The sequence below is a fragment of the Eriocheir sinensis genome, unplaced genomic scaffold (assembly GCF_024679095.1).
Source record: "Eriocheir sinensis breed Jianghai 21 unplaced genomic scaffold, ASM2467909v1 Scaffold106, whole genome shotgun sequence".
Lineage (NCBI taxonomy): Eukaryota > Metazoa > Arthropoda > Malacostraca > Decapoda > Varunidae > Eriocheir > Eriocheir sinensis.
This window is the reverse complement of record NW_026110363.1, coordinates 496,328-516,661: the sequence shown is the minus strand read 5'-3', so window position 1 is coordinate 516,661 and position 20,334 is coordinate 496,328. Positions and strand designations below refer to the sequence as shown.

General features: G+C 41.5%; 1 long non-coding RNA gene across 1 annotated transcript; it reads right to left on the bottom strand.

Annotated features, from left to right (window-relative positions):
• Nucleotides 1–3,495: 3,495 nt before the first annotated feature.
• Nucleotides 3,496–5,938, bottom strand: LOC126989118 (uncharacterized). Its single transcript, XR_007742892.1, has 4 exons — nt 5,791–5,938; nt 5,587–5,672; nt 4,989–5,148; nt 3,496–4,166 (listed from the first exon to the last, which is right to left on the bottom strand). It is a non-coding gene; the product is annotated as an uncharacterized LOC126989118 (long non-coding RNA).
• Nucleotides 5,939–20,334: the final 14,396 nt, after the last annotated feature.

The window sequence follows — 20,334 nt, the reverse complement described above, 5'->3', positions numbered from 1 at the left end:
ATCAGATCTTGCTCAGTTAATAAGCTTTGGGTGCCTGCCACTTTCCAGTTGTAATGCAAGGAATCATTTATCTGCCCTGCCACATATCGCATGTAACGCACCATTGTTGGTTTTGCCTGTTATAAATCAGATCATGTTCAGCTCACAAGCCTTAGATGTCTGCCATTATTTATTTCAGGCGTAATGCTTGGAAGCTTTTGTTCTCTGCACTGCCAAACAGTATGTAATGCTTTATTGTGGGTTTTGCCTGTTATATTTAATCTTATTCAGGTAACAAGCTTTTGGTGTCTGCCTTACCTAATATGTGCTACAGTGACACTTGGCTTGGTTTCATTATGTGAAATACAGCATGTAATTTCATCACATGGCTGGCATCATTGATGTGGCGTCCAGGAGTAATCGTGTTTGTACTATAGCATGTTATGATTTTTTTCTGCTTTATATGATATAATCACATAGGTATATATATATATATATATATATATATATATATATATATATATATATATATATATATATATATATATAGATATATATATATATATATATATATATATATATTTATTTATTTATTTATTTTTTATTTATTTTATATATATATATATATATATATATATATATATATATATATATATATATATATATATATATATATATTTATTTATTTATTTATTTATATATATATATTTTTTTTTGTTGTTTTTTTGTTTTGTTTTTGACAAAATATAATGCCAGTTGATATTCTTGACTAATGCCTTGTAAAGCTTGTGAAAATAATGCTTATTTTGGGGGAGACAGAGTGGTTTGTTGAATTGTCTAGTTCAAGGAGTTTCATTTCAAATAATTTTGTTACATCCAACTTTGTGTGCTAAAAAACAAATATTGTTTTACTGTTCCTGCAATAAATGCTACTTGTTTACTGATGTGGCCTTGAAAACAAATCACTCTGCCCTGTAATTTGGTATGTCACATACTGCAGCATAACTTTCCTGCTATTTTCTTACACTATTAGTTGCCGGTTTTTGTCTCATTTGCTTTCATCATAATATGTGCCTCCACTGCATAGTTGTGCCTACTGAGCTTAATATCTTCAGGACACTGGCTGATGCCAAAGTCAGAGCTTGTGAGATCATACTGTGTCCTACATTCCATTTTTACTTCCATGCCCGGCTGTCTCCCAGGACCACCAAGTTATTGCATTCCATTTAAGACAACTCATGTGTTACCTTCTTGATATCCTCCATCATGTATGTCAGCATATCTTATGATGCTTTTATATTGATGTGCCTTGCAACTTTTATACAGTTATTATTGCATGTAATACACCATAGTTGATTTTGCCTGTTATAAATCAGATCATGTTCAGTTAACAAGCTTTGGGTGTCTGCCATTGTTTATTTCAGTTGTAAGGCTTAGCTTTTGTTATCTGCCTTGCCAAACAGTGCACAATGCTGCTTGCCATTATGTGGCAGTATGATATTTTTACTCAGCTAAGAGCATGTTGCAAAGGCATTGTAGTAATCATAGAATGTTATATGCTTTGCTTGTATTTGAAGCACTGATATATTTACACACACACACACACACACACACACAAACACATTATATATATATATATATATATATATATATATATATATATATATATATATATATATATATATATATATATATATATATATATATATATATATATATATATACTTAGAAAATGCTTTCTACACCTTATATTTTTCTAAAATAACAAATTGACATAGTATAAATAATATTAATAAAACATAAGAGCAAATATATTTTTCTTCACCCCATTCGTAAATCATTTTACAATAATGAAAATAACAAGTAAATGCAGGATAGGGTGCTGTGGCAGGTACTTTAAAAATAGTAAAGCTACCCCTAAAAAATGACGTTTTGGTGGTTGTAATAGATGGCGCTACTTCTGCACGCCTGAGGAATTACCACATACCACTATCTCTTCGTGTATAGTCTCTTTGGTGTAGACGCTGAGTCACTGCCCCGCTGACCGTCTCCCCAAGTTCCCACCATTTTGTCCCGCTTTCCGTTTCCATCACAGCTCCCGTTTCCATTATTTTATTATTTTATTTGTTTATTGAGTTACTTGATAATTCTTCATGTCCGATTCTTTTCTTTTTAGGTTGCTAATAAATATTTTATTGTTATTAGACTATGATCGAGTAGTCGAGTACTCCATATCACTGAGATATCCACTCACTGAGTGGTGATCTCTCTCTCTCTCTCTGAATGAAGCGAATATTTATTTTTTCGATAGAAAAATAGCATGTATAGTTATTATGGATGTACTCGATCATAGTCTAATAACAATAACAATATTTAGCAGCAACCTAAAAAAAAAATCGGACATGAAGAATGATCAATAAATCCAATAAATAAAGCCGAGCCACAGGTACCGGTCCCGAGCACTCTGGTACCGGTACCCGACCGTTTAGCTGGTACCGTTAGTACCGGTACTGGTACCGGTACCTGCCCACCCCTAGTAAACAGAGGAACGCTGCGGAGTCTGCCACGCCGCCCACGCCTCGATCCACGCCCACACAGTGCCCCCACGCCTCCACGCCCACACAGTGCCCCCACGCCTATACGCCCACAGTGCCCCCACGCCCACACAGTGCCCCCACACTGCCCCCACGCCTCCACGCCCACCCAGGGCCCCCACGCCGCCACGCCCATCCAGTGCGTATTACAAGGTTATCTATTTCAAGCTTTTTTGGGGAGGTTCAGGTGATGGGTCAGTAATATTCCAGAATCACACCCAAGCTACTGATGTCAAGTTTACCTGTTTCAAGCTTTGTGGCTGAGGTGACCCCAGCCAGCACTGGATGATGGGACCCACGTGGGTCTTTTGTGGCTACTTTATGGGCCCCATGTGGCTGCCCACATGGGGCCCAGATAAATTTGGCCACGGGATTCATGTGGGTTTCAGGTGGCTGCCCAAGTGGGTTAAATGTGGGATATGGGTGGGATCCATATGGGTATTGCATGGGCATGCCATTGAATTTATGGGGATATCTTGCATATATTTGGTGCAGTACCACTGATAAAGGGCTTTTGACAGAGTCACTGAAACACAGAAAGCAGAGGCAGTCTTCAACAGTATACGAGTATACCCATACCCCTGTCCTCCAATGACACAGTGATGTTAGTGTTTAAAAGTACATACAGCATAGCGAGAGAGTTCTCTATGTTCATTTTCTGTTGAATTGCCTAAAGCCCAATATCAACGGCCATACATATCTCAAAGTTATATGAATAATAATCAAATGATTCAACTTAACTTTATTTATTTATACATGCTTCAAAACTGAATGATTATTTTCTTCCACATTAACAAAACTCTTTAAAAGCACAATATGATTTTGGTAGTAAATGAAATTGACAGTGTTTATATTGTGACTGTCTGCTATAAAATTGTTCCATATATTTATATCATAAAAATATAAGCTTCTCAAATATACTGTGAATATTATGAAACAAAATCTACTAATCAGTAATATATAAACACAAGTAATACAGAATAATTGTAATAATAGTAGTAATAATACCGTAGTACTACGGCTTTTCTGCCGTGGGCACCCCCTAGAGCCCCCTTTCCCAACCCTGGGGTCGTTAAGCATTTTTCCTGGGGTCCCCAAGACCTCAAAATATCATACATGGTATTATTATATTATAACACATATACAACTAAACTAGTGGGGTCGCAGTCATGTCTAGAGGTGCATGATTGGGGTCGCCTGATAAAAAAGAAAGTTGGGAACCACTGCCCTAGGGGGATGTTCCTGGAGGGAACGAGGCGTCAGAGCTATAGATAGATAGATAGATAAAAGTAATACAGAATACAGAATTCCTTTGGCAGAAATACATCTCTACCTATATTCTGATTAGAATCATCTCTAACAAAGCCTTAATTCTAATTACTACATGTAAACAAAACTAAGGAACCTATAAATTAAACTTCCTTTTACATAAGATTTACACGTATAGGTCTTCTAATTAGCAGACAATGTTGCACCAGTATCCCTTCACATGCAATTGCCACTGCGATCTCTTACCACCATCAACCACTTCGCCACTGCATGCTCCACATCTTCTCGTGCAATCTGACGTTTGTGAATTCTTTTTCACTTCTCCTAGAACCAGAAAAAAATACCTGAATTAAAGTTACTAATATATATTCCAAAACTTACATAAGTAAAATCAAACGACCAAAACGACAAATAAGTTAGAATGGTCTACTAGGTTGAGGGAATATGGAGAATCACTACTGCCTCCAATATACGATATTGTTATTATAGTTACATGTCCTTAACCATAATATGAAGGCACAGGTGCTTAAAAGTAAAGATAAAGTCCCAAAAAGGAATAATATTCACGAAAGGGTAGCCTCCTATGGCAAAAATAGGTAGCATATTCATATATTCCATCCAGTAAATGTAAGGGGGGTCCAGGGGGGATGCAGTCCCCCTGCCAGATTGTAAAGTTTGGTTGGAGTAGCTTAAATATGCTTGCTGGGGGAAGGGGAGTAGTGAATATGCGACTTATTTTTGCGAGGAGGTATTATTCGTAACTCTGGCGGACTGCCGCCGCTGCCATAGGAGGCTACCCTTTCGTGAATATTATTCCTTTAAGGGACTTTTTCTTTACTTTTAAGTACTATGCCTTCATATTATGGTTAAGGGACATGTATTTCATCCCTTAACTATAATATGGAGGCGTAATATTGTATATTGAAGACACGGAGTGATTCTCCATATTTACCTGGCTAAGTAGTGAATGCATGCTGTGACCTGTTTTACTGCTGTTTATGGCATCCTTAGAGATGATCCAACTCTCCCACCTCTAGTTAAGTTTTACTTTTTTCTGTTTTACTAAATCACAGTTAATAGACCTATGTGTGAGTGTTGACTTTAAAAATAGATAGATAGATAAGGAAATGTGAAAAAAATACTTACCCTAAACAGTCTCGAATAAGTTTGTGGAGCCAAATGCCTTCTTGTTGTTCCTTCAAGACATGTTCAGTTTTGTGGTCAGTGTGTCACTTATTATGAACTTCATTACTCACTTCACATATTCATCAGTGTTCATCCCTCCAATCTCACCTAGAACATTCACCTGAAATCAACAAATAAGACCACAATTTAGCCTTTATTCTTTTTCTCTTTGTTCTGCACAATATATATTTCATAATTTTCCATATCGTCCAGCCACTGAACGACCTTGTAGGTGTTTCTACTCTGTAAAACACAGGCTGTTTTCAGAGATTTAAACCTCATATGCTATTACATTCATTAATATTCATTCACATGTCCTTGTTACTCAAGACTTAGTATATTGACACAAGGTAATAATACTGTACCACCACCACAACACCACCACCATCATCACCACCAAAAACTACCACCACCACAACACCACCACCACCATCACCACCAAAAACTACCACCACCACCACCTTGACCACCACCTTACCACTTCTATCTCTACACCACCACCTCTTTATATACTACTATCACAACCGTGCGTAATGTACTTTCCACATATAATACATACCTATAGGCTGCGGCAGCGAAGTATTGAATCAGTGCCTCTTGGCACTTGTTGGGAGACAGGACAGTGGCTGGGATGGCTTTGAAAATCTGCAAAGACAGCACTTTTTAACATTTCTTTCTTTACAGGCTATGGAAGGCATCATATATAGCTATAACCATTAAAGAATATTCACAACATATTCAAGTGCAATATAAGACAGCTCACCTTTGACTTGCTGTCACAGTAGCTTGATAATGTAGGTGGAAAATACGCAAACTGTTATGTTCCCGCCAGGCCCCAGCTCTTGCTCTTGCTGTAGTTGTACTGTGTTTACAGCAACCGCTGGGCCAAAATGAATGTCGACTTTTTAAGTCTCTGCTGGGTTATAATATAATGCATCTTCTAGTTCAACAATGAAAAATATTATTGCATAAAAAGAATGCACTTTTTATCATATCAAAAAGTCAATGTCAATAACCATTACAAAATACTTAATAAATAATATTTAAAGCAAGATAATATATAATTTTACAAATTGCGACAAGAAGAAATCATCTGATACGTCTGTAAACTATCTGTTGGCCTCATTTCAGTATTACTCAAACATTTCGGAAAAAAAACATTACGTAACGGTTATTTTGATTTTACGGCAAGGCAGTCCGCGAAAAATATCATTGCCATGCAGATTCGGTTACAGTCTGCACTAATTGCCTGTTTCTCTTGCCTACAAAAACAATTAAGCACTCGTACAACCATTTCAGTTGTAATATACCATTGTGGGAAGCCCACATATGGGTCCCATGTTGCACCCATATTCATCTGCCAGACAACATATAAATGTTAAAGGAATTGCCTCCAAGATAACTTTACAATAGTTCTGACAGCACATTTCATTGTTGGAGTATTAATGAAAGAAATAATATATATGTGTGGGAAACCCACATAGGTCCCACGTTGTACCCATAAATCATTTGTCTGCCAAGTCACGTGTACATTTTTTAATAATTGTCTCTTGGTAAATTTTCTCGGTCGTTTAGACAATTTCCTGAGCTCTTATAGCACAAAAGAAAAATATTTACTTTTGTGGGAAACCCACCTGAGTCCCATATGAAACCCATGCATTTCCCCATCCCCTACCCATGCCCACCAATCCCACCAATACCCATGGAAATCCCATGTGGTCCCCATGTGTGTGCTGGCTGGGACAGCTTGGTATTATTCCAGAATCACACCCAAGCTTACCCATGTCAAGTTTACCTGTTTCAAGCTTTTGTGGCTGAGGTGACAGCTTGGTAATATTCCAGAATCACACCCAAGCTACCCATGTCATGTTTACCTGTTTCAAGCTTTTTGTGGCTGAGGTGACAGCTTGGTATCATTTCAGGGTTAATCTTAGGGAGCACCACTCCAAACCAATATTCGTAGTAAATTAGCACGTGAGAGAATTTAAATTATAATGCATTTTCGTATACGTTTTACCTTGGGGAGGGTCCAGGTGGGCAAGACTCATTAATTATAAAGTTGGGTGTCTTGGATTTTCTAAGTCCATTTTTATTGTTTCACGAGCGCCTCTATGCACAGACTGAGCCTCGTACCTGCCTTTGCAGTGCACCATACAAACTATATAGTTCCCAAGTCAGTACGCACAAGGATCATTAAAATTTCGGACATAAAACATTCTTTATGATTTATAAGGTTTTTTATTCTCTATATTAAAGAACATAATGGCGCAATTATTTGTATTTTATAATTTTAAAAGATTATATTCAGGATGTATAGCTATGCGGGTTGAATTGCGCAGGTAGCACCACGTAGGCATGTTTTCAGTCAGTTTTCATCGCGCCGCCATGATGGATGGACCAGAGTCTCACCTCTCACTCAAAATATCATTGTACTTCACCTCTCGGTAAGTATTGACTGACTATTCAACCTCTTTATTGGTATGCATGTAGTTAGACAAAGGACCGATTACTATCCAAAATTGAATAGTGACCCGGCGTGTGACATATGTGCGTTTTGTGAATAGCGGTCGCATGAAGCTTGTCACGTGTCACAAACCAACCGGATATTGTTCGACGCGCGTACTCATAGTTTCAGTAAAATGGAGGCCAGGGTGATACGTAGCAATCGTTAGGTCACTAACGGCTCATATATGACAGCTGTCACAAATCTGTTGCATTTTGTACCCCAAACTACTCGGTAATAACATGATCTACCATCAACTTACAAGAAGTGGATGGGTTAACTGTCAGTACTGTACCATATGTTTTTATGAAACATGACATTTCCCAAGAGTTGCTCAATTATACGGATTGGGGCGGCGGCGGTGTGGGGTTCCATTACAGTGACCGTCCAATTACGCCCCTGACACTCATCAACAGACCGGCTGCGGCGGCTGCTAGGTTATATTGGAATAGATTACAAGAGTATACGTTAGGGACTTTCCTTACTTTAGACCAGGGAATTTTTCCTATTTTTGGGGATTTTTTAGGGACATTTTGGAAGCCAATTTTTCAGTGATTTGGCCTTCCACCACCAAAACAAAGGTTCCAACAAGGATTGATGAAGCTAACTGATGGGTTAGGAATAGTTTTAGTACCGTGCCAGTAGTTCAATCCATTACCTACCTTACGAAACAACACTAGCGATTCATATATCTTTTCTACAAATGTTCAACAACCATGGACACGCTTTCAAAATCCAATTCAAGGACTATTTATTATTGAAAATATGGGATAATATTGTCAAAAGTGCAGCCTCCTGTGGCGGCGGTCATGACGGTGGTGCAACTGGTGTTGCGAGAAATACCTCTTCGCAGAAAGAAGTCGCATATACATGTGGGTCGAGGTGGCGAAGCCCCTCATCAGCAGGTCGTAAAGTTCGGTTGAGTAGTTTAAATATATTTGACATGCGGCGTGGCCCGTCAGAAATTACGCAGCGCGGTGGGGTGGGGGCCACTATGCCCACCATCCAATGACATGCCTGACATTCGTCAACAGACCGAATGCTAGGTCATATTGTAACAGACTACAGGAGTATGCGTTAGAACTTTCCCTACTTTTGAGATTTTTCTAGGGAAATTTTGGAAGCCTAGTGTTCAGTGATTTGGGCTTCCCCCTCAGAAGCCCCGGGTGCCCACAGGTCCCCAGGCGTGTCTTGGCGGGGTCGGGGGGCTGGGGTGTTGGAGGTGGAGTGTACTTCTTTAGATTTACTGAGGTGGCAGATAGGTAATATTCCAGAATCACACCCAAGCTTACCCATGTCAGGTTTACCTGTTTCAAGCTTTTTGTGGCTGAGGTGACAGCTTGGTATTATTCCAGAATCACACCCAAGCTTACCCATGTCAAGTTTACCTGTTTCAGTTCACCGGTGATGAGGTTTCAGGCCCCGGTCCGCCGCCGCCGCAGCGCTCCACAGGGCCGCCAACATTACAACAGTAACATTAGCACCTAAAGTTGTCCTCAATCCTCACCAGGGTTGTTGATTTTTTTTAAATAAAAAAAATGGATTTTTTTATTCAAATCAGATTTTTTTATCTAAATTGATTTTATATATTTTTTATAAATGAAAATAATTAAATGAACGTAAACCTCAATATTGTCTACAATAGTTTAAAACACATGTTGAAGTAACCTGGCTGGCTGTTTGAGCCAGTCCTAAGACTGAGCAGCTGCAGCCAGCCAGCCATGGCCAGCACCACACCACAACTCTGTCTAGTCTCTTAACAGTCTAACCAGATCATGTCATGTTTTGGACATGTCCTCACTGAAATTGCTCAAAGAAAATGACTGCAGCTTCAAATCAAAGTATCAGAAAAGACTGTGGATGATCTATGTGTATGTGAAGTAATTTTGAAAAATAGGAGAATATGTTTCAATTATTTCCTTTACTGCAACCCTGATCCTCACGTTTGTAAAGTCATAGGATTTAGTGAATAAGTGAGTCTTCAGCGCTTTCTGAAGATTGCCAGACTGCCACTGTTCTTAACCCGTAGAGTACCGTTGACGCGTCTCACGCGTTAAAAGCGATTTGCAATCATATACCGTTGACGCGTCAGACGCGTTTGCAAATTACCGTAATTAATTGCAATTGAAAGGACGCTCCCGTGTGCATCTATACGCTCACATGGGTCAGAGCGTCGACTTGTTAGTCAGCCTAGCCTCCCAGGCCAATATGCCCCAGGGTGATGTCGACCCACATGGAAAGTGAATTTGGGCGTGTGACACAAACGAAATCAAGTCCGAAACAAAGTGACAGACTGTGGTGAGAGAAGTCCTTCATCAGCACACTGTCAGTAGACTGTCAGCACACTGTCAGCAGACTGTCAGCACATTATCAGTAGACTGACACCACGTCATCAGCACACTGCATTTGAAAATGAATTGTGAACACCCTCTTTTTGCAAAGAAATGACAGAAAAATTTGTCCACATAGGTGGAATTTCAGTGAAGGATATGATATCAAAGGTATTGTGCAGCATTATGTCGAAGAAGTTGATGTGTAAGTACAACATGTATGGACAACGGGGCAAAGTAGCTTAAAAATACAAGATTGTGAAGTGTCATCACAGACTGTTATGAAGAAATTCAGAGATGTGAGTTTAACAGAAATACACATGATTGTAACACAATTGTGTAATGCCCCAAAAATGAAGTAAAGTGGAAACTAAATCATGTAGGGTAGTGGGCAAATAGTGATGCTGGGTCAGGGGATACCATAACATCAGGTAACTTCAGACATTTTTTAGGGTTTTGGCCTATAAATTCTTGTAGAACTACACTATTTGAAACCTGTCCTTACTGTGAAAACTGTTCTATGATCTGTCCAACAGTTTGGTTAGACTCAGGAAAACTGTTGATACCCACATTTTTATTCCGGGTACGGTGTGCAAAAAAATGTAGCAACAATATATGTGTATTCTCAAAGCATGAACAGAAATTTGTATTAGTAATTAAGAGCCACACCTGTAATATCAAGGCATACTGTGTAGAACAGTCCTTGAGTTAGGGCTGAGGGGGTAAAACTAAAATCTGAAATCTGACTCCTTTATTTTGAAATAACTGCCACAAAATGGTTGTTGATAATGAAACTGGCTTTATAATGCTACCAAGAACTCAGCTGGAGTCGGAGTCATGGTAACTTTACTGCCTCCTGCCTCCTTTCACCCACTATTGCTGTGACTTGACTGCAGGCCTGCCATGAATAACAGCAAATTGTGAAAATGATGATGTACAGTATTGTATTGTGGCTTTTCTTTCTCCTGATGGATATTAAATTTACACAGTATTATATTGTATTGTGGCTTTTTTTTCTCCTGATGGATATTAAATTTACATAGTATTATATTGTATTGTGGCTTTTCTTTCTCCTGATGGATATTAAATTTACATAGTATTATATTGTATTGTGGCTTTTCTTTCTCCTGATGGATATTAAATTTACATAGTATTATATTATGTCTCATTGCAATACATACTGCAATGCTGTAGTGCTTTATGTTCATTTTCTGTATTGATTATTTTCAGTTTATCAGCAATGCATACTTATATTGTTTAAAGATGTAAATGTCATGGTAGGATGTGTGTATTTGCATTCCTAAAATCCTGTGCTTTGTATAGAAAGATATACATTCACTTCAAGATATTCATGTATGTATTCCTTGTACTACCATCAAAGTATAGTGCCATACTATATTATGCGTTGTAGTACTTATAAGGAATACATACAAATATCCTTCAGTACGTGGATGTATATATTTCTATTCAATACAAGATTTTAAAAATCCAGATATACAAATCCTACCTTGGAATTTATATCTTTAAATAATACAGGACATGCATTGCCGATAAGCTAGGAAATTATCGTATTAATACAGAAATTACCTTGGAAATTACACGAGTAATTCAAGTGTTTTGGTCACGTGAAACACTCGTGTTCACGACACGTAAAACTCACGTGAAAATTTCTCGTGAATTTCACGTGTCAAAAACACGTGAATTCCATTTTGCGTTTTAGATCAGTTTTTCTCGTGATATTCACGTGTCATATTCACGTGAATTTGATCAGATTTATCCGAGTTTTGCCCACGAATATCGGTTATCACCGATAAGGTTTTCCATTATCAGTTGTCGGGTATCGGGAGTAAGGTGTTCTGTTATCGTGCCCATCTATGGTCATCACTACCGTCAGCATTAATATTTGCTGTAGCAGAGGCACTGCAAACAATCTTATGAGCGTTGGTCTTACTATTGGAGCTCCCGCCCCCCCGGCCTCCTCGACCGCCACGTCCTCGGGTCATTACTCACCTGGTTTACTCACCTGGTTGGCTACCCCAGCTTACTGTCATGGTTCACATATCAGTGGTACGTAGTAGGATAGCCCGCAACTGCTGGCACGCCAGCCCATCAGTTCAATTGGGACATTATGATTTGTACAAAAATAATAATGGGAGGAATTGTGTGCCATGTGCAGGTACTGGGTGTTAAGCAAGGTGTGAGTTTGTTACAGAACAATGTTAATAATGGGATGAGTTTTGACAGAGGCAGGTAATTATTTCGTGTACGAGAACAGTGACTGTTCAAGGGAGAGGTGAAGGCCCTGTTTAAATGTTGGATTGTGCCAGCGCTAACAACGCTGTCTGGGAGGGAGTTCCAGTGATCAATGCACCTAACACTGAAGAATCTGCGTCTACACTCAGTGGAGGTGTGTAGTTTTGCTAATTTGAATCTGTGGCCTCTGGTAGTAGTGACTGGGGAGATAGTAAATAGATCAGACGGAGAAATGGCACACTGATCATGAAAGGTCTTCCAACATTTAATGAGGTCTGCTCTCAAGAGTCTGCCTTGTACAGAGTATAGGTTAAGAGCCTTGAGACGATCAGCATAACTTAGTTCAGCCAGGCCATCTATGTCCAGCGGCGCTGCACTGACTCCAGCTGCCGCAGGTCACCCAGGTATCCAGTGTCCCAAACTGTTGACCCAAACTCTAGTAAAGGTCTTATGTGTGACTTGAGGATGGCAACATAAAGTCACTGGAGGACAGAGAGTAGATATGAGTATGTTATTGGCTAATCCTGCAGCTTTATTAACTGTTGTTCTTATATGTGCATGAAACTTGAGGGTGTTGTCGACTAGAACTCCCAGGTCTCTATGGATGTCAGCCAAGGACAGATCAGAGTTATCTAGGTGGTAGTGCTGAAGAGAGCCAAAGGGTAAGTGGCATTGTGCCGTATCTTCATATACAGCTTGAGGTCGTCCGCAAAGAATTTACGCTTAGATTTAACATGTGAAGGAAGGTGGTTGACATAATAAGGAACAGGAGTGAGCCCAGTACAGAACCTTGTGGAACTCCACTACAGATCAGTCTAGATGAGCTAGAGGAACCCGATATTGACACGTGCATGATTCTGCCCGTCAGAAAGTCAGAGATCCAGTCAAGCAGCAGACCACCCACACCCAGATATCTTAGTTTGTCTATAAGAATGGTGTGACAAACAACATCAAAGGCCTTGCTAAAGTCAAACAAGACAACATCAACGACAGCACCCAGGTCAAGCCAAGAGGTTACATCATGGTATACCAGTAGGAGCTGATCGTCGACAGTTCTGCCACGACGGAACCCAGACTGGTCAGCAGACAAGATCTGGTTAACTTCTAGGAACTCATATAGGTCTTTGGCTATAATCCTTTCTAAAGTCTTACAACATACTGAAGTAAGGCTAATTGGCCTATAATTGAGAGGAATATGTCTGGATCCCTTCTTAAATATGGGCACAATGTTGGATTTCTTCCACTCAACAGGCAACCTACCCTTGAGTAAGGACTTGAAGAGGGGTAGCCAGATTGGGACAAAACTTAAGGAGACAAGGATGTAGACAATCAGGGCCCATGCTTGAATTGACATCCAGTGAAGCAAGTCTCATCCTAACTTCCTCTAGAGATATAGTTACATTATCAACGGTTGCAAGTGAGCGTTGATGGGGAAAGTGTAGTGCGGCGACGGCCTGATGAACGAGCCTCCCATAACCCACTTAGCCAGTGGGGTACCTCTTTGGCCGATTCGGTAAGGAGTGGCTCTCCCGTCACGCTGGTCGCGGGTTCAATCCCAGGCAGCCGGGGAATACCCTCTCCTTGTTGTGACTAGTTTCTAGTGTGTTTCGATACACGCAGAGGACGTGTGGGACCGAGAGAGTAATAGAAAAGAGAATAGAAAATCTCGTCATTAAAAAGGGAGTACTTGGATCCTGGGTGGCATACTGAAACTAGAGGCAAACATCTCAGCCATTGCACCACAGTCAGTTCTCCATTGTTCAGCTTAAGTGGACCCATGATGGTGCACCAATCTTTTTGCTCCTTATGTATTGGTGTAATAGTTTGGGTGATTCCTTTGTCTTGTGAGTGAGGGATCTCTCATAAGCTATTTGTTGGGCAACATAATAATTACGGAAGCTCTGGTTTTCCCATTAAATTGCTCCAGGGCAAGAACAGCCTGATGGGAGTGTCTGCCATAGGTTGATCTATTGTTTATAAGCCAACCAGACATTTTTCCTGGTAGTCTTTAGGGAGTTGGGAGGGTGTTGACGGAACTGGCGGGGGCGATCTTGTGAGACTGGAACATACTTAGCAATAAGGTTTGTAAGAATAAACTTTAGTCTTGAAAGCATATCATCTACAGATATATCATAAAATTCAAAATCCCAATCAGTATCTTGTAGAGACTCATTTATCTTGTTATATTTACCTCTATGCCAGGAGTACTTAACATGATGGACAAGATTGACCTCAACACTATTTTCAAAGTAATACTGTAGAATTAAGGGACAATGGCCACAGCTGGGGCAAAACTTCCACCCTATTATTCTCGCTGGTGTTGCCGGAGGACACAAATGTCGGGCTCTTTACCCACTGGTGAAGACCCAGAGTGATGAAGCGCTCCATAAAGAGTTTGTCAGGGGAGGATAGTTCATGGTCATGGCGTCACTAGGATGCCAGGCAATGGCAGGGAGATTAAAATCGCCGAGTATCAGCACTTCCTCGGAAGGACAGAAGCTGAGAAGACATTGGGCAAGTTCATTATTGTCAGTGTGGGTGTAGGAAGGAGGGCGATACACTGTCACCACATAAAGATTAAAATCCAGCAGGTGCATAATGCAAACATTACTGCTTTTAAGAGGGATGTAGTTCAGGTGTTTTGGTTTAGGTGCTCGATCACCTCCCTGAGCAAGTGGTTGCTGAGAATCCAGTACCCACAAAAAGTGACGACACATATTAATAAGAAATAAATAATAGGAGCAAAACAGTTTCATCCTCTCACTACCATAGCTGGGCGTTATCGCGATAAGTTATCGCGATACTTTATCGCTGATAACAAAATCGGATTATCGACCATCCGCTACTTATTTAAATATATATCGGTATCTTCGTTACTTTTGTAACCAAACTAGCGATAATCGCTACTTTTTTTCCGCCGCTCAGGAAATTTTTTTTGTCTCCTTACTGCGCATGCGTGGCCCGGTGTTGTATGAAAAAACTTCGGGGTATGAAATATCTTCGGTGATGAGATTTCATGCTTGGGTCATGAAAATTAAAACACTAGGTTATTTTTTTTTATGCTACTCAAAAATCAATATATCAGAGAAAAATCATTTAACTTTGCCCCAAAAATGATTATTCACTGCCTCAGATTTGATATTCCATATTCGTTTGTGAGCATGTCATGGTATTGAAGGCACCCGGTGTTGTGTTATTTGGTGTCCTATCGTCAAAAGCTGGCGCTTTTGTGTACAAACACTGGTCTCTCGTGAACTGCGCATGCTCAGACCATTAAGTGTAGACCTGTACACAGTGGCGTTCCTGAGGGGGGGGGCGAGGGGGGGCTGTTTGAAATCGCCCCCCGGGCCCCAAAGTGAGGGGGGCCCCAAAATGCGAAATTTAACCATTGAATACCAATGCTTTTGTTTCGTTTATAATCTCGGAGCGGTCTGTGGTCCTTCCTCTCCTTTTTCTCCCTTCCAGCAATATTGAATTAACTCCCTAACTTCACTTTACTCTGGTCTACCTTCCCCTCCACTCTGTTCTACCTCCCTTCACTCTATTCTACCTTCCCTTCACTCATGTCTACCTCCCTTCACATCTTCCCTCTGTTCTTCCTCCAATCACTCTGTTCTTTCTCCCATCACTTTGTTCTACCTCCTATCACTCTGTTCTACCTCCAATTGAACCATTTCACTATGTTCTACCTTCCGGGCCTTCCCTTCACAGTATTCTAATTTCTACCTCCCTTCGCTGTTCTACCTCCATTTACTCTGTTCTACCTTCCTTCAATATGTTCTACTTCCTCCCATCACTGTCCTACCTCCCTTTCACTCTGTTCTACCTTACCTTCATTCTCTTCTACCTTCCCCTCACTCTGTTCTACCTTCCTTCACTGTTTAACTTATTTCCACTCTGTTCTACCGCCCCAAACTTTGTTCTCCCTCCAGTCATGATTCACTCTGTTCTAACTCCCTTCACCCTGATCTATCTCCCTTTACATAATGGAGTTCCTTCCAGCAATATTGATTCATTTAACTCCCTCCACATCATATCGCCATCAGAGTACATTACTGTTATCCTCATTTTTACCATTTATCATTATGCTGAACTGGATTAAGTGGATCTTCAATTATTCAGTGTGCACCTAGTTTTAAGAAATAAAATGTCTGAAATTTGCATTTACAAGTGCCTTTAAAATGATTCTACAATTGCTCATATTCTAAAACTTTTCCTGGTGGGGTGGTGGGGCTAACAGCACCCCACTAAACCCCCTGCAGCTGCTTTGGCTCATTGTGCTCGCCTCTCACCCCATAAGAGGGGCCCCAATGGGAATGAGCCCTGGGCCCCAAAATGTCTAGGAACGCCTTTGCCTGTACAGTCTCACAATGCTTTTTATCGACATTAAGAGTTGTTGGAAAGCTGAATCAAATATAGTATATCCTCGCTGTTTCTAGAACGACGTACACTCTGTACATATAAATACAACTCGTACAGAGTGTCGTCCTAGAAACAGCGAGGATGGTGGTAGTTGTACTATATGTCTGATTCAACCTTCCAGCAACTCTTAATTACGGCTTAAAATCTTTGTGAGACTGTATAGGTCTACGCTTGCTGGTCTGAGCATGCACTGTTCACGAGAGACCAGTGTTTGTAAACAATTTTTGACGGTGGGGACGCCAAATAACACAACACCGGTTCAGGCATTTCTAGTATTACCGTCCATATGTACGTGTCATCGTGTGGTTTTAAGGTTTTGTAAGTTTCCTAAAATACAGATAATGAAAATTTGAATTCATCAATGTAATTCTATCTGAAATATCAATATAGTATCGTTTTCGCCTATCGGACTTATCGCTAGCTAGTATCGGAATTGTGGATTTATATCGGGTATCGGTTATCGGTTATCGCCTATATTTGTGTCTCTAGTTAACGAATATCGGTTATCGCCGTTAAGGTTTTTCATTATCAGTTAACGGTTATCGGGAAGAAGGTTTTCTGTTATCGTGCCCAGCTATGCTCACTACTCAGAAAAAGAGAGGAAAAAATATAAGGTGTGACAGATTAGCGTCCCGTTGAAAAAACATAAACATTACCAGCAGCAGCAGCCAGGGAGGGACGCGGCTTCCGGCTCAAGAAGGAGCATTTTTGTCTATTGGCGGGGCCTTCCCTCGCCAGACAAGCACCAAGACAGTTACCACCTTCCACAGAGTAGCATCCCTCCACGCTGTCCTGGCCGACACAGCCGTCACCCGCCTGAGGGTTGGCCACACACGCCACAGACTGTCCAGGACCCACATGGTGCCCCCCACACTCCAGAACACTCCCTGCTCCACTGCCCAAGATTCCACGCACCAACCTCAAGGCATCCTTAACCAGACTCACCATCCACAGGCCAACACTAGAGGACCTGCTGGGCAGCGACACCCTCACCCCCAACACTGCCTGCCAAGTGTACCTTCCTGCAGAAGTCCCAGCAACTCAACAGGATCTAACCCCTAACGCATCGACATAATAACAACATCAGCTAACATTTCCCAGTGACACGTTGAGAACAACCAGGCCTTTGAACTGGAGCCACAGGCTTAGGCCTCTTCCAGAACACCATCTGTGAGTATCTGTGAGACAGGGCTCAGGAGGCAGTGGCCCCAACCAGCCCCATAAGAATAAAACACTCCAGAAGTAAGTGTTTGATTGCCGTGATTCTGAAGGGATTCTGCCTGCAGTGATAATGCAGGGGGCCAGAGAGCTCTGGTTCTGAAACACTGCCTATTCAGAGTAGCTTAAGACTGGCTCACCACCGCTGTGTAAACTGTAAACTAGTCCAAAGTGTAGCAGCAAAATCACAAGCATTTGTCAAGACCTAAACAACTGTAACCTAATGTATCGGACTGTACATCATGATCTCGTGTGGGGACGCCCGGGACTGTGCCTTTTGGGAGTACTTAGAGCACCACCCGGGGGAGGTTGGCCTGCCCCCCCACATGTGCCCCCACACATGGACCTCCTCAGGCAGCTCAACACAGTGTCCACCAACAGCTCCAAGGTATGTCGGCATGTGAAAGAGTATTGGTAGAGGATGGAGAAGTCTACAGAATCCTCACTTTACAGCAGGCATCAGTGCATGTAGCAAATCCTGAATGACAGTGACAGTCGCCTAACCCCGTCAGTGTCCTGCCCAGCTCAGTATGCCAAGAACACCTCTACAGGAGAACAGCTAGGCAGTTGACAGTAGGACAGAAGAGGCTTGTAGGGAAGAATAAATGTCATGGTGAACAAACTATAGAATCACACCCTTTTTAATCTGAAACCACGGGTAATTCCAGAGCTGGGTGTGCTCAGAAAAAGTTTTCATTGTCAGTGAGACAGTGATTGTCATTTGCTACCCTTTCTGTCATGAGTTATTTTTCATGTGTTCATTACTGTTCATAATTTGTTTTAATAACTGAGCTCATTTGTAACTCCTTGCCCTGTGTCTGCAAGGAACTGGGGAGGTGATTGTGGTGTCATTAAACTTATTATTATTATTATTATTATTATTATTATTATTATTATATTATTATTATTATCACTGAGATCCATGAAAGCAGGTCAAGGGAGGATAGAAAAATGCTGCAGACCCAAACCCTTGATGAGCAGACATGGATATAAAGGAGAAAAATAGAAGAAGAGAGTCAAACCCAGTGCCTGGTGAGTTGCCTGACAGCCATAACCTTTCTCCAGGAATGGTGGGACATCCGGCACAGCAAGGATGGGCTGGCGGAGGAGGAGCTGTCCGTGAGTGGCTGCAGAGTGGTGTGGTCCCGAGGTCAGGCTGGCTGAGTGGGGTCCCTGCAGGTTGTCAAGTGCATGACCTGAGACTCGGCTGTGATACATGCCATGCTCGCCTCCTCCTACACCTGCCCAGACCAACTGTCCCTGCTGGGAGAACCTGTCCCTCAAGAACCCACAGGTGACCTTTTGCTCTTGAGTATTAGTAATATATGAGGTTGCCAGACCAGACTGATAGACTCTTTTTATTACAAGGGCAAAACAAAGACAACAGCAACACACTGCTCCCAACAAAGGTGTAAAGAATGGGAGGCCAAGAGCTGTGTGGCCTCCAATCACCACCCGCCGAGGGAAGCTTTTTTTTTTACATCAAAGGAGACGGCTCAAGGGCAACAAAAGAGTGCATAAAAAAAATCCGGCTCCTCACCGCCCGTGTTCTTGCTCTTATTTACGGATGTATTTATTTACTCATTCTTTTTTTGTTCATTATTATTTTTTTTCTGCCGCGTGGTGTAATAATGCTGTGGTGGTTCTCTCTTTTTATTTCTTCATCCGCATCACTCTCCCATTCATCCTTGACCTTTCGTTTACCGTCATTGTCATCCACCTCGTCCTTGTTACAGTAGAGCCCCATTCAGCGCAAGACTTAGGTGGATGAAGCGGCCGCGCTAACTGAATAAAGTAACCAATATGAAAAACTATTTGGTGCAGACGTGGGTCTGACTTTTGGGTTTGATAATTACTCAAAATAATCACCACATTAAAAAAACAACCCTACGATTGGCTGGGCTCTGAAAACACACTTGTGATTCGCTGGGAGTCCGGTGACGTCATCGCCGGCGCTCACCCGGCCAGCGGCCTCGCTGCCTTAAGGCAGTGTGTCACACTGGCTGTTTTCTTCTAACCGTTGTGGCTACTGGCAACGCCCGTGCACCCATCCAGGAGCGAGTTGTCGGTTCACCGTAACCTGGTGTCACACTGAGCCCTTTTTTCCCACCGCGTTGGCGGCAGCTTGGACAACCGGCAAGTCCAAATTTTCCTGGTGTGCATCACACACGGCCAAGGTCAGTTGCCCGTACCCACATCCACGACGTAAACAGCACTTGCCCTGTATCAACATGGCGTAAAGTAAGGGCTCTCGCAGCTTGTGCCGCGCATCATGGCAGCTTGGCGCAATTTTCAAAACTCAGTCGTGGTGGCTGCTCGCGCTAACTGAGGCTTTCGTGCTAACTAATTTTTTCCTTGGTAGATGGTGGCTTGTGCTAATTGATCTCGCGCTAACTGAGGCTTTCACACTAATTAATTTTTTCCTTGGTAGATGGTGGCTTGTGCTAATTGATCTCGCGCTAACTGAGGCTTTCACGCTAATTAATTTTTTCCTTGGTAGATGGTGGCTTGTGCTAATTGATCTTGCGCTAACTGAGGCTTTCACACTAATTAATTTTATCCTTGGTAGATGTTGGCTCAC